Source organism: Pan paniscus, chromosome 6, assembly GCF_029289425.2.
Source record: "Pan paniscus chromosome 6, NHGRI_mPanPan1-v2.0_pri, whole genome shotgun sequence".
Taxonomy (NCBI): domain Eukaryota; kingdom Metazoa; phylum Chordata; class Mammalia; order Primates; family Hominidae; genus Pan; species Pan paniscus.
Window position 1 is genome coordinate 174,832,738 of NC_073255.2, and position 12,485 is coordinate 174,845,222.

At 41.0% G+C, this 12,485-nt stretch overlaps 1 pseudogene; it reads left to right on the forward strand.

The window, feature by feature from the left end:
- Positions 1-2,440: 2,440 nt before the first annotated feature.
- On the forward strand, positions 2,441-4,552 carry LOC100972683 (serine/threonine-protein phosphatase 2A 56 kDa regulatory subunit gamma isoform-like; annotated as a pseudogene).
- The last annotated feature ends 7,933 nt before the right edge of the window (positions 4,553-12,485 follow it).

Sequence of the window (12,485 nt, forward strand, 5' to 3'; positions counted from 1 at the left end):
ACTGTCTGCTAGATGTTTTAATGTCATAAACTGCTTCTATGACATTTTTTTTTCTTTTGTGACAGAGTTTCACTCTTGTTGCCCAGGATAGAGTGCAATGGTGTGATCTTGGCTCACCACAGCCTCCACCTCCCGGCTTCAAGTGAATCTCCTGCCTCAGCCTCCCAAGTAGCTGGGATTACAGGCATGCACCACCACGCTCGGCTAATTTTGTAGTTTTAGTGGAGACAGGGTTTCTCCATCTTGGTCACGCTGGTCTCGAACTCTGACCTCAGGTGATCTGCTTGCCTCAGTCTCCCAAAGTGCTGGGATTACAGGCGTGAGCCACCATGCCCGGCTGACATTTTTGATAATCATTTGACTTGTCCGCTTTACAGCTAACAGATTTTAGATAGGATTTAGGCTGGGAAGAGTCAGACACTGTCTGCAGCTCTGTCTTACTCCTGAGCTCTACAATCCCTTACGCAGTTACTTACTTACTTACTTACCAGGTCTTTTGCCAAAAATAAAAGTTGCAAAGAGTTAACACTGTGACATGTACTTGAAACTACTAGAGAAACAGTTTAACACACAAGGTCTATAAGGAAAGTAGAGCGTACTTTTGGTAAGAGGTTATAAGAAGGCATGGAAGTATGGCCTTTGTTAAAGGGAATGTTTAGGGTTTTTTTTGGTTTTATTTTTCTTGAGACAGGATCTCGCTTTGTTACCCAGGCTGGAGTGCAGTGGCATGATCATGGCTCACTGCAGTCTCGACCTCCCTGGCTCAAGCCATCCTCCAACTTCAGCTCCATGTGCAACTAGGACTACAGACGTGTGCCACCACATCTGGCTAATTTTTTTAAATTTTTTTGTAGAGATGAGGTCTCCCTATGTTGCCCAGGCTTGTCTCGAACTCCTAGCCTCAAGCAATCCTCCCACCTTGGCCTCCCAAATTGCTGGGATTACAGTTGTGAGCCACTGTACCCGGCCAATGTAATTTTGTCTAATTCAGAAGGTTTTAAGGATTGTCCTAACCTAAAAGAATAACGGGAGAAAACTGAAGGTTTAAACAAGCTGTAAATTGTGAAAGATTGATCTTGTAAAGGAAGTTCTGTGAGTATGAGCAAGTTGGCTAAAATTTGAAGGATATTTTTCAATGCGTCTGTAAATTCAATATTAAAATAAAGCCACACCTAATTCAGAGACAGAATCTGGGCCCATGTGTCTGGATAACAGGGTATTCTTGGAGCATTGATTTGTTCTTTAACAAAATATTGTAAAGGCTTATAAAAGGTTTATGGGAATTTTACCTTATGGTCAACTAATTAAAATTGGATAGATTTCTTTATAAGGTTTAATGAAGCTTTTTTTTTTTTTTTTTGACAGGGTCTCCCTCTGTCACCCAGGCTGCAGTGCAGTGGTACAATCTTGGATCACTGCAATCTCCACCTCCTGAGCTCAAGCAATCCTCCTACCTCAGCCTCCCGAGTACCTGGAACTAAAGGCACAAAACACCATGCCCACCTAATTTTCGTATTTTTTGGTGGAGATGGGACTTCACCATGTTTGCCCAGGCTGGTCTCAAACTCCTGAGCTCAAGAAATCCACCCACCTCAATCTCCCAAACTGCTGGGATTACAGACATGAGCCACCGCACTGGGCCTCCTTTTTTTTTCCTTTGAGACAGGGTCTCCCTCTGTTGCCTAGGCTAAGTGAAATGGTGAAATCACAGCTCACTGCAACTTCAACCACCCAGGGGTGATCCTCCCACCTCAGCCTCCCAGGTAGCTGGGACCACAGGCATGCACCACTATCCTTGGCTAGTTTTTTTGTATTTTTTGTGTTTCATCATGTTGCCCAGGCTGGTCTCGAACTCCTGGGCTCAAGCAATCCGCACCTCAGCCTCCCAAAGTGCTGGGATTACAGGTGTGAGCCACCACCCCTGGCCTTTCATTAAGAATAGTACACTAATGCAAAGATGCAATTTGGCTTTCTCTTTTGAACAAGATTTTCATGTAATTACTAAAAGATAATGAAAGGTTTTTTTGTTTTGTTTTTTGTTTTTTTTTTCTTTTTGGTTTTGCCTTTCAAATAAACAACCAAAAAAAAAAAAAAAAAAGAGAGAAGGGAGAGAGAGAAAAGTCAGATTCGGGTTGGCCTCATGCTGTCTTTATTGGGTCTTGTGTGGAAAGTTGAGTTTACCCTCTATCAACAAGCAACATTTTTGCTTTTTAAAAATTTCTGAGCTGCCACCACAGCTACCGCAGCCTCTGGGAGCCTAGAAAAGGGGAATGAGAACAGTGAATGACTCAGTCCCCTGATGGCAGTGGTGGTGGTTGTGGCCAGGGAGACATGATGATGAGGTGGGGGCGCTGCTGCTGCGAGGAGCAGGCAATGATGTGGTGGGGGTGGGGGTGGGGCCGGGGCGGGGTGTTGGGGGGTGGCACAGGAATAAAAAGAAAAAGAATCACCAAAAACAGGGAAAAGTGGAAAAAGTTTAAAAGGACAAGACACAGTAAGATCAGAGCAAACTTCCTTCAGGAAAAATAGCCTTGTTGCTGTCCCATCTACAGTATCTGCTAACATAAATGTACCAATCTCTCAGCCCATAGTCAAGAAAGACAAACAGCAAAATTCGTCAAGGTTTAGCGCAAGCAATAATAAAGAACTTCAAACACTACCATCTTTAAATGATGTTCCTCCTGCTGATCAAGAGACACTTTTTATTTGGAAGTTACATCAGTGTTGTGTCCTCTTTGACTTTGTTTCTGATCCACGAAATGACTTAAAGTGGAAGGAAGAACAATGAGCTACTTTAAGTGAAATGGAAGAATTTATCACCCATCATTGGAATAGGATCACAGAGCCTGTTTACCCAGAAGTAGTCCATATGTTTGAAGTTGACATGTTTCAAACATTACCACCTTCTATCGTCCAGGAGCTGAATCTGGCCCAGAGAAAAACAAACCAATGTTAGAAGCAACTTGGCCCCATTTACAGCTCGTTTATGAATTTTTCTTCAGATTTTTAGAGGCTGGGCACAGTGGCTCACACCTGTAATCCCAGCACTTTGGGAGGCCAATGCGGGTGGATCACAAGGTCAGGAGATTGAGACCATCCTGGCTAACACAGTGAAACCCCATCTCTACTAAAAATACAAAAAATTAGCTGGGCGTGGTGGCGGGCACCTGTAGTCCCAGCTACTCGGGAGGCTGAGGCAGGAGAATGGCGTGAACCCGGGAGGCGGAGCTTGCAGTGAGCCGAGATCGCACCACTGCACTCCAGCCTGGGCGACAGAGTGAGACTCCATCTCAAAAAAAAAAAAAGATTTTTAGAGTCTCCAGATTTCCAACCTAATACAGCAAAGAAATATATTGATCAGAAGTTTGTATTGCAGCTTTTAGAGTGCTTTGACAGTGAAGATCCTCAGGGAAGTTTTTTGTTGTTGTTTAGTTTTTTGTTTGTTTTGAGACAGAGTTTGCTCTCTCACCCAGGCTGGAGTGCAGTGGCACAATTATGGTTCACTGACTGCAACCTCCGCTTCCCAGGTTCAAGCAATTCTCCCACCTCAGCCTCCTGAGTAACTGGGACTACAGGCACGTGCCACCATACCTGGCTAATTTTAGTATTTTTTTTATAGAGACGGGGTTTCACCATGTTGCTCAGGCTGGTCTTGAACACTTGGCCTCAAGTGATCTACCCACCTCACTCTCCCAAAGTGCTGAGATTACAGGTGTAAGCCATGTGCCTGGCCTGGGAGAGAGCTTTTCCTAAAATCAGCCTTTGCAGAATCTATGGGAAATTCTTAGGCTTGAGAGCTTATATCAGAAAACAGATACATAATATATTTTATAGGTTTATTTATGAAACAGAGCATCATGATGACATAGCAGAGTTACTAGATATATTGGGAAATATGATTAATGGATTTGTTTTACCACTGAAAGAAGAGCACAGATTTTCTTATTCAAGGTGCTATACCTTTGCACAAAGTGAAATCTCTGAGAGTCTACCATCTCCAGCTGGCGTATTGTGTAGTACAGTTTTTAGAAAAGGATAGCACCCTCACTGCATCAATGGTGATGGCACTTCTCAAATATGGGCCAAAGTCTTACAGTCCAAAAGAAGTAATTTTCTTAAACAAATTGGAAGAAATTTTAGATATAATTGAACCATTGGAATTTGGAAGATCATGGAACCTCTCTTCTGGCAGCTAGCCAAATGTGTCTCCAGCTCACACTTCCAGGTGGCAGAGCAAGTGCTCTATTACCGGAATAATGAATACATTATGAGCTTAATCAGTAACAGAGCAGCAAAGATTCTGCTGATCATGTTTCCATGCTTGTACTGCAATTCAAAGACCCATTGGAACAAGACAATACATGGCTTGATATCCAACACACTGAAGCTCTTCATGCAGATGAACCAAAAGCTATTTAATGACTGTACCTAACTGTTCAAAGCAGAGAAACTGAAAGAGAAGCTAAAAATGAAAGAACAGGAAGAAGCATTGGTTAAAATAGAAAATCTAACCAAAGCCAATCACCAGGTACTAAAAAAGAGAGTAACATGAAAATGTCCAGGGTGTTACTTGAATGTTTTCATAAGATAGGAATATATCTTCATCCTGAGAAGGAGGGATATCATTTTGGCTAAATAAATGACTCATAGTGACCTGGGATTCTATTTTGTAATAGTAAGTGTTTAAACCTTTGATATTTGACAAACTTTCCAAAGTCAAGTTCTAAATTAAGCTTTTTCTTTGATCTGGCTAACCCTTTTAGATATTAGGTTCCCTAAAGTCCAAAAGAGACATATTTGGCTTATTTGGCATACTAAAACCATACAAAAAATATTGCCAAATATAAAATGGTGTTTAAACTTTCTTTGGGTTATATTCATATAAATATATTATTAGCATGTGTTCCAAAATTGTATAGGATTCCCATAATTCTGATATGTCCTATAATTCTGATATGTCTATACATTATCAGTAACAATTATAATTGTTATGTTAAATTGTTTTGTGCCATAAGGTGATCAGACTTTAACCATAGCTGTTCTGAGACTTTAGCCCCTCACTCGGCCTGGGCAGCCCCTCCCCTGACCCTGCCACAAGCAACCCCCTTGCTCCAGTACTCTTCAGGCCCCGGTGGCCTGGTGTTCACTTTGCAGGCCTGAGTGGCGGTGAGCGGAGTTATTTGTTAGGCTAGAGGAGAGAGTTGGCAATCCCCAAAGGAAAGGGAGCCTCAAACCCCTCTGTATGCAGTTGCCAATTATTATTTCACTCTGATTCTTTTCATAGGCAGTTTTATAATCAGCTATAGGACTCTGAGAGTTGCCCTGGAATTTAAGTTTCTGATAACTTTGAAAATTGTGACATTAGAATAGAGGGAAAAACTTCCAAGACTGCCATAGAGAGTTAATGTGTTCATAAATGTCAAGCAGGACAGGAGTTAATTACATAGACTGAACTAATGGAAGACCAAAATAGTCTTTTTACAACTTTTTGTTTGAAACATTGCTAATTCTTTTGTTTCACAAAGTTCAGAAAACCTTTTGTCTTTTGTACTGTTTGCAGCTTTTAGCAACTGGGTAAAGTACATTCTTGAGAGTAAAATTTAGAGCGTATTTCTTTCTGTCTACCTGGTTTCCTCAGAATTTGAAAACTATTTGTAAGTGTACTTAATTTATGGCAGTATAGTTGTTTGCACAAGTTCAATAAGAATCTTTTTTCTTTTGTAACAAGACACCATCGGAGACCCTGGTGATTTTACCAAGGCTTTGACTAGAGTGGCATACTTTCAGGTATAAACAGACTGCTTTAAGTAATCACAGTTGACTTATAGAGCCAATAAAAGCCCCTTGGGAAAACTGGCCTCATACCTTGTCTACACAGTCCTTGTATAGAGTTCCTCACCTGTGGTAAGTAAAGAATGTCACCTGACAGGTCCAGGAGCCCCAAATTATCTTGGGGCCTTAAGGAGAGGAATTCCCCCAACTCATACAAGTATTTGCAGGTACAGATAAATCCATGACTGGGCTCAAGGCTTTAAAAATCTGAGATTCCACACTACCAGCAAAGTCAATTTTAGAAAGAGTCTATGTGGCAAGTAATAATTCTTGCTATACTTTATGCAAATATTCAGGCCACAGATGATAAGACTGAAATTTATTATGCAAATAAATTGGTTCTACAATGACTTGTCTTTAGTAAAAATAACTAGAGAGAAAAAAATATGTTTTAGAAAAAAAACATAGTACACCTGTTGTTAGAGTCTAGTTGTGTTCACTGTTTGTTTGTGAGTTTTTATTTTCTGCAATTTGGACTGAATCCTGAATTCCATCCAGGCTTCAAGTCCCAAATTATTGCTTGAAAATTTTTCTGACTTGGAATCAATGAAATTACTACTACATTATTCCTTGTAATATAGATGAGAAAGACATGTCAGACTGCCACAGCCTTCCTCTTCTGTAACTAAAGATGCTTTGAGTCTAACATCTGAATAAATTGTGCTCAGTGTTAACCTTTGTTTTTCTTCTGTCTCCATAGAAATGCCTCTTATTAATAATCTGTTTGCCTTTATCACATGTAGAGGCCTAGCCCACCTGCAATGCCACCTCCTGGATGGGACACAGCTATTTAACTAAACTGATCCATTCTCAAGAACTAGACAGTGCTTATGACAATGTTCATGAGTATTCATAGCTCTTCCTGTAACCTGTTAAATACATATTTAGCCAACCTGTCATTATATCCAGTTATGATGGACAGTGGGCAACCTGTATGATAATTAAGACTAAATGCTGTGTATACATCCCAGTAAATTTGGGAAATGTCTCAGATAGCCCTGCAAGATACATACCAACAAATCAAAACTTTGTCTGACTCCACATTGTCACTAGACCAGTGATTATTGTCCTGACTCAGGTCAGTACCATCCTGGTAGCAAAAGCTGGCTGTAACATTCGCCCTGATTTCAAGGATAGGCATATCCCTCTGTTGTGGAGTTTACTGCTGCTGCACCCTCCATATGGGAATGCGAGATGGGCTTTCCCCAGAGACTTTCCAGACCTTGCACCATAATGGTCCAACAAATATCATCTGCAAAGTCCAGGTATTCATGAATATTTCCAAATCCAAACAGATCAATTCCATACCAATACCCAATAACTACACTGTCTTTCAGCAGGAAGTAGCCAGAATAAATACAGTACCCCAATTTCACAGAGATGGAAGGGAACTTGGTAGTGGGGAATTGTAACCAAGTACTCCCATTTTCCTAAGAAATAGTTTATTTGTTTTCTCTCTCTCTCTTCTTTTCTTTTTCCTCCTTTCCCCACTTTTTACTTGGTCCTTTAGAAATGCAGATTTCTAAATTTTAATAGCCTTTTACCTCCCCTTCACCAGACATTCCCTACAGGGCAAATTCACCTAACTATATGCTTAGGAGCTCCAGAAAGGAAATCTCACTCACCAGGAGGTTGCCTTGAGAGATAACAGTCAATTTACAACACAAACTATGCCTGCCCATGGAGACACCAGCAGTCACCAGCTTGATCACCTGGTAGATATGGCACTAAGCTAACATGCCAACCCCTCACCTGCTCACTTCCTCCCACCCCTTGTGCCATTAATGCTAAGCCCCCTTTAAAAGTGCTTGCTTTCTGATCCAAAAGAAAAGTGGTACCCTCAGGCAGGAAGCGTTATAACTTCTTCCCCTAAGCTAGCTTCAGAATAAAATATCACTTTCTTTATACCAGACCTCACTCTTATTAAATGGACTCCGTTGGCAGTGAGCAGCTGAGCCTCCATTTTGGTTATAAGACTAGAGGGCATGCCACCATGCCCAGCTAATTTTTAAATTCTTTTGGTAGAGGTGGAGTCTCACTATGTTGCCCAGGGTGGTCTCAAACACCTGGCTTCATGTGATTCTCCCACCTTGACCTCCCAAAGTGCTGGGATTACAGATGTGAGCCACTGGGCTCTGCCTCTATTTTGGCTTTTTAACTTAACTTATTCCCTATGTAGATAACTGGTTTTTGGTAAGGAAAGGGCCAGGAAAGCATGCAGCTTTAATATTTAAATATGCAACAAGTAGGCAAAGCTGGAAAGCAGAACACAGATGCCCCAAAATCAAGGATCCCATTTTACATTGAATCTTGGGTCCCCAAAAAGAGGGGGATACAGTGGAATGTGACAGTGCAATGCTTTTACAATACACTCCACTGCAGGGACATTCTCCCAAGATTGGTGGACAACTCAACACTGATCAGCCCACTGTGTGATCAGCCCATCCCCCATGGGAGACTTATCCCTTATTGGGGAGTGGGGGTATTTACATAGCTTTTAAATACCCAAAAGCACATTTTTCCCCTCCAAATGTGCCACAAAATAAGTAGCACCTTGGAGTAATAACCATTCACTATAAGTAACTACCACTAGCCATCTCTAAGAGTGTATCTCTTACTTAACTATTACATACACCAAGGTTATTTTTGCACAATGCAAAGTAATTTCTGGTACCCCAAAAAGCCAAAAAGACCACATAACACAATACAGAAAGAACAGTTTTAGATCTGAGAGGACTATGTCCATTTACAACTTGGGATTCCCAGAGGACAAAAAGCACTTGCTCCCAAAAAGGAGTCTGTGGCACCTTTTTCTGTTTTTCTTAAGGGTTCTCAGGCTGTTAGAATTTACAATATATGAAGAATAGGGTGAAATAAAACTAACTTGAAGAACAATTTTTAAGAAAAGGAAGTGAACATAGAAACCAAACACATGAGTTCTTTAAAAAGGTTTCAGTCATCTGAAAAAAAAAATTCCCAAAAATAGAATAAAAAAAAGGGAAGAAAAGTATAAGGCCTTTTAAATACACACACACACACACGTATATATATATGTGTATATATTTATAGAGAGAGAGAGAGACAGAGAGAGAACACTTGAATATCAGCTTTTAATTAAGCTGATTTTTAGCCACAGAGCTCTTTAAAAAAACAATTCTTTCAAGTCTCCTGTTACCAGATTTTAGCCAGAACAACAGCTGATATTTTTGGCTTTTGAGTTTCTTTACCAAAGGTATCTTTCTAAGGGTCTCAATCAAAATTATCACTTAATCATGGGTGCACGAGTTATCTCCAAAGAGGTGGCAAACAATTTTTACACGATCCAGAACCACCCTAGAGATAGCTCAAAGAAAGGAAAACACAGGACGAGAAATCGGAAACTGTCCATGGAAGGAAAAAGGATCAATAAATGGCAATTCCCTGGCTGGCTATTGAACCCACGCAGCATTAGTCAAATGGGAGAAACTTAGCTACTGTACTACGGCATGGGGTGGTGCATTAGCCTGTATTTGCATTGCTATAAAGCAATACCTGAGGCTGGGTAATTTATAAAGAAAAGAGGTTTGATTGGCTCATGGCTCTGCGGGCTTTAAAGGAAGCATGGTGCTGGCATCTACTTCCGGTGAGGCCTCAGGACACTTACAATGATGATAGAAGGTGATAGGGAGCCAGCATGTCACATGCCAAGAGTGAGTGAGAGAGAGAGAGAGAAAGAAGAGAGATCCTAGACTCTTTTAAACAACCAGATCTTGCATGAACTAAGAACTCACTTATCACCAAGGGAATGGTGCTAAACTCTTCATGAGGGATCTGCTCCTATAATCCAATCACCCTCCCTCCGCCCAGGTCCCACCTCCAACTTTGAGAATCACATTCAGCGTGAGATTTGGAGAGGACAAACATCCAAACCACATCAGGTGCTCTCCACTGATCTTCCCGGAGGGAATGTAGAGCAGGCAGTTTTGAACTTGCAAAAGATTTTAACTTTCAGGTCAAAACTTTTTTTTTTCACTCTTTTTAATTTTATCAAGAGAATTTCTAAGGCTAGCCTATGTCCTTTTAAAATTTTTGATTTTCCCATTAATTATTTAGAATAAGAAATGTATAAAATCTTTTTTATTTTCAGTGGTGTACTTAGTTCCAATAGTAACTCAATGCAAAAGCCTCTTGAAAGCCCAGGTGGTAACTTTCCAGGTTTTTTTCTACATAAGCAAGAGGTATTCCTGGGGAGGGCGTTGAGGAAGCAATCCCCATGATCATTAAAAACGTACTCTCAGAAATAGACTTAAAATAACAGAAGACAATGTGAAAGGAGAATAAATACTTGGGGCCCTAATTCATTATGCCAAAAGAAAAAAATTATCCTGAAAGCTGAGTCATGTAAGATGTTGCCTTGCCTTTTGTTCCTAAGCAGATAGCTGCAGATAAAAGGTTAATCATCTCCTCAGGCAGCTACTCTAGGTTCACCTTATCTTATGGAAAGTGCTGATTTACTGATCATGAGATAAATACATAATTGTATACATAAATTGAATGCATAAATTCCCCTGCCTGCTGCTTTTCTCTTGCAACATGTGGATTACCATACCCTCCCTCTTTCCCCTCCAGCCCACTTTTCCCCTTTTAAAACTGAAGCCCTCAAAATCACAGCTAGAGAAAGGCACAGACCACAGACCGTTTCTGTGATTCCATGTTTATTTCTTCCAAGGATGTCCTTAACCTTGGCAAAATAAACTTCTAAATTGATTGAGACCTGTCTCAGATACTTTTTGGTTTACACAACAGAAGCCCCATAGAGACGGGACCTTTTAAGACAAAACTCCCCTAAGAGCTTGACACACTTGAGATGAAGAGTGTGCTGCTTAAAATATTACATCTTGGACTCCCTGTCCTTTCAGACTGGTCCCCTGATATGAACCCAAAAATTCATGCCCTCTTCCTGGACACAGTGTGATGCCTGTAATCCCAGCACTTTGGGAGGCTGAGGCAGGATCCAGTCACCTCCCATCATGCCCCACCTCCAACATTAAGCCCAGGAGTTCGAGACCAGCCTGGGCAACATAATGAGATACCATCTCTACACAAAATCAAAAAAAATTAGCCAGGCATTGTGGCACGTGCCCATAATCCAAACTACTTGGGGAGCTGAGGTGGAAGCATCACTTGAGCCGATGAGGTCAAAGCTGTGGTGAGTCATGATCACACCACTGCACTCCAGCCTGGATGACAGAATGAGATCTTGTGTCAAAAATAAAAGTTAAAATTTAAAAAAAAAATCATGCAGTCCAGATGGCAGAGACCAAGAGAGGGTACCCCCATCTAGTCACAAGATCAAGCTCTCAAGGCCATAAAACAAGATGAGAGGGGACTCTCATCTGATTTTTATTTCTGGGACCTACAGCAAAGTTTGTCTTTACAGATGACAACATAGAACTGTGAAAACTGATCAGTCTGCAGGGTCTTGAACAGTGGGTTTAAAGGGGTTCTAGGCTCATGTTCTCCCCTATAGTACCCCTCTTTATGACAGAACAACCTAGAAAGAAAAAGACAAAGGAAAAGAGCAACAAAAAAAGCTATTTCTGAAAGGGAAGTGGGTCAAACAGTATGAATATTCATACCACATGTACACCAGAGTCACTACAACCCAAGGCTCGTCACACAAATTCTTTTTTCCCATTGATCAAAACCATGTAGAGGAGACAACCAGTGATTTTTACCATCTCATCAGCTGGAGTGCACAGAGGGAGAGAGGCCCCCTGGCTGGTAAGAAATTCATACCCCTTTGCTTCCGGGTTCCGGATAAAGGAACCCTTTACCCAGGTTCCTGGTTTCTCTTCAATGCAGCTTCCAGGACAGAAGCATAGCTTTGACCATCCTGCTCACACTGCCATGTTGTGGGGGCTATGGCCATTCACCCACTAAAGGTTCATTGAAAAATCACTGGCATGAAGCAGACTGATTAAGAGGAGAAAAGACATACAAATTAATTCAATGTGTCTACATAGGAGCCTTCAGAATGAAGACCCAACTTCCCAGTGAGTAATAGAAACTTTTTGAGTTATAGAAACTTATATACTATCTTGAAGTTATACAAAGAATGGGGGCTTGTACCCTGGTAACATAGATTATGGGAGCAGGTAGAAGAGGAATTCCACTGAGGGGCGATAAATAATTGATAGGGAGAATGATTGGATTGGGGAGCAGAGATCAACTTGCAAATCATTTTCTTTGGAATTTAAATGATCCTTGGAGACAGTCATTATACCGTCTTCTCAGGTATGGTCACGTCTGGGTCTTTTCTGCAATAGATAATGAGATAACGGAGCGGAAGAAAGAACTGTCCTCCTTGCTGGATCCGCATCCTAGGCAGATAAAGGAACTTCAGCTTCTTTGGGAGAGGCAGTGGAGGATAGGGGAAGGTCAAAGAGACCTTGAGGCTTTTTCAGTTCAGCAAGTCAAAATGCCATACTTGGAGGTATTCGTTTCTGAGCCCCAAACAGCTTTATATTTTTACTTTTCACATTTAAATATATGATCTGTGAAAGGAAAGTAGAAAGTTGGGATCCCAACTCACTCTGCCAAAAGAAAAAAAAATTAACCTGAAAACTGAGTCATGCAAGAAGCTACTTTCCATTTTGTTACTAAGCAGCAAG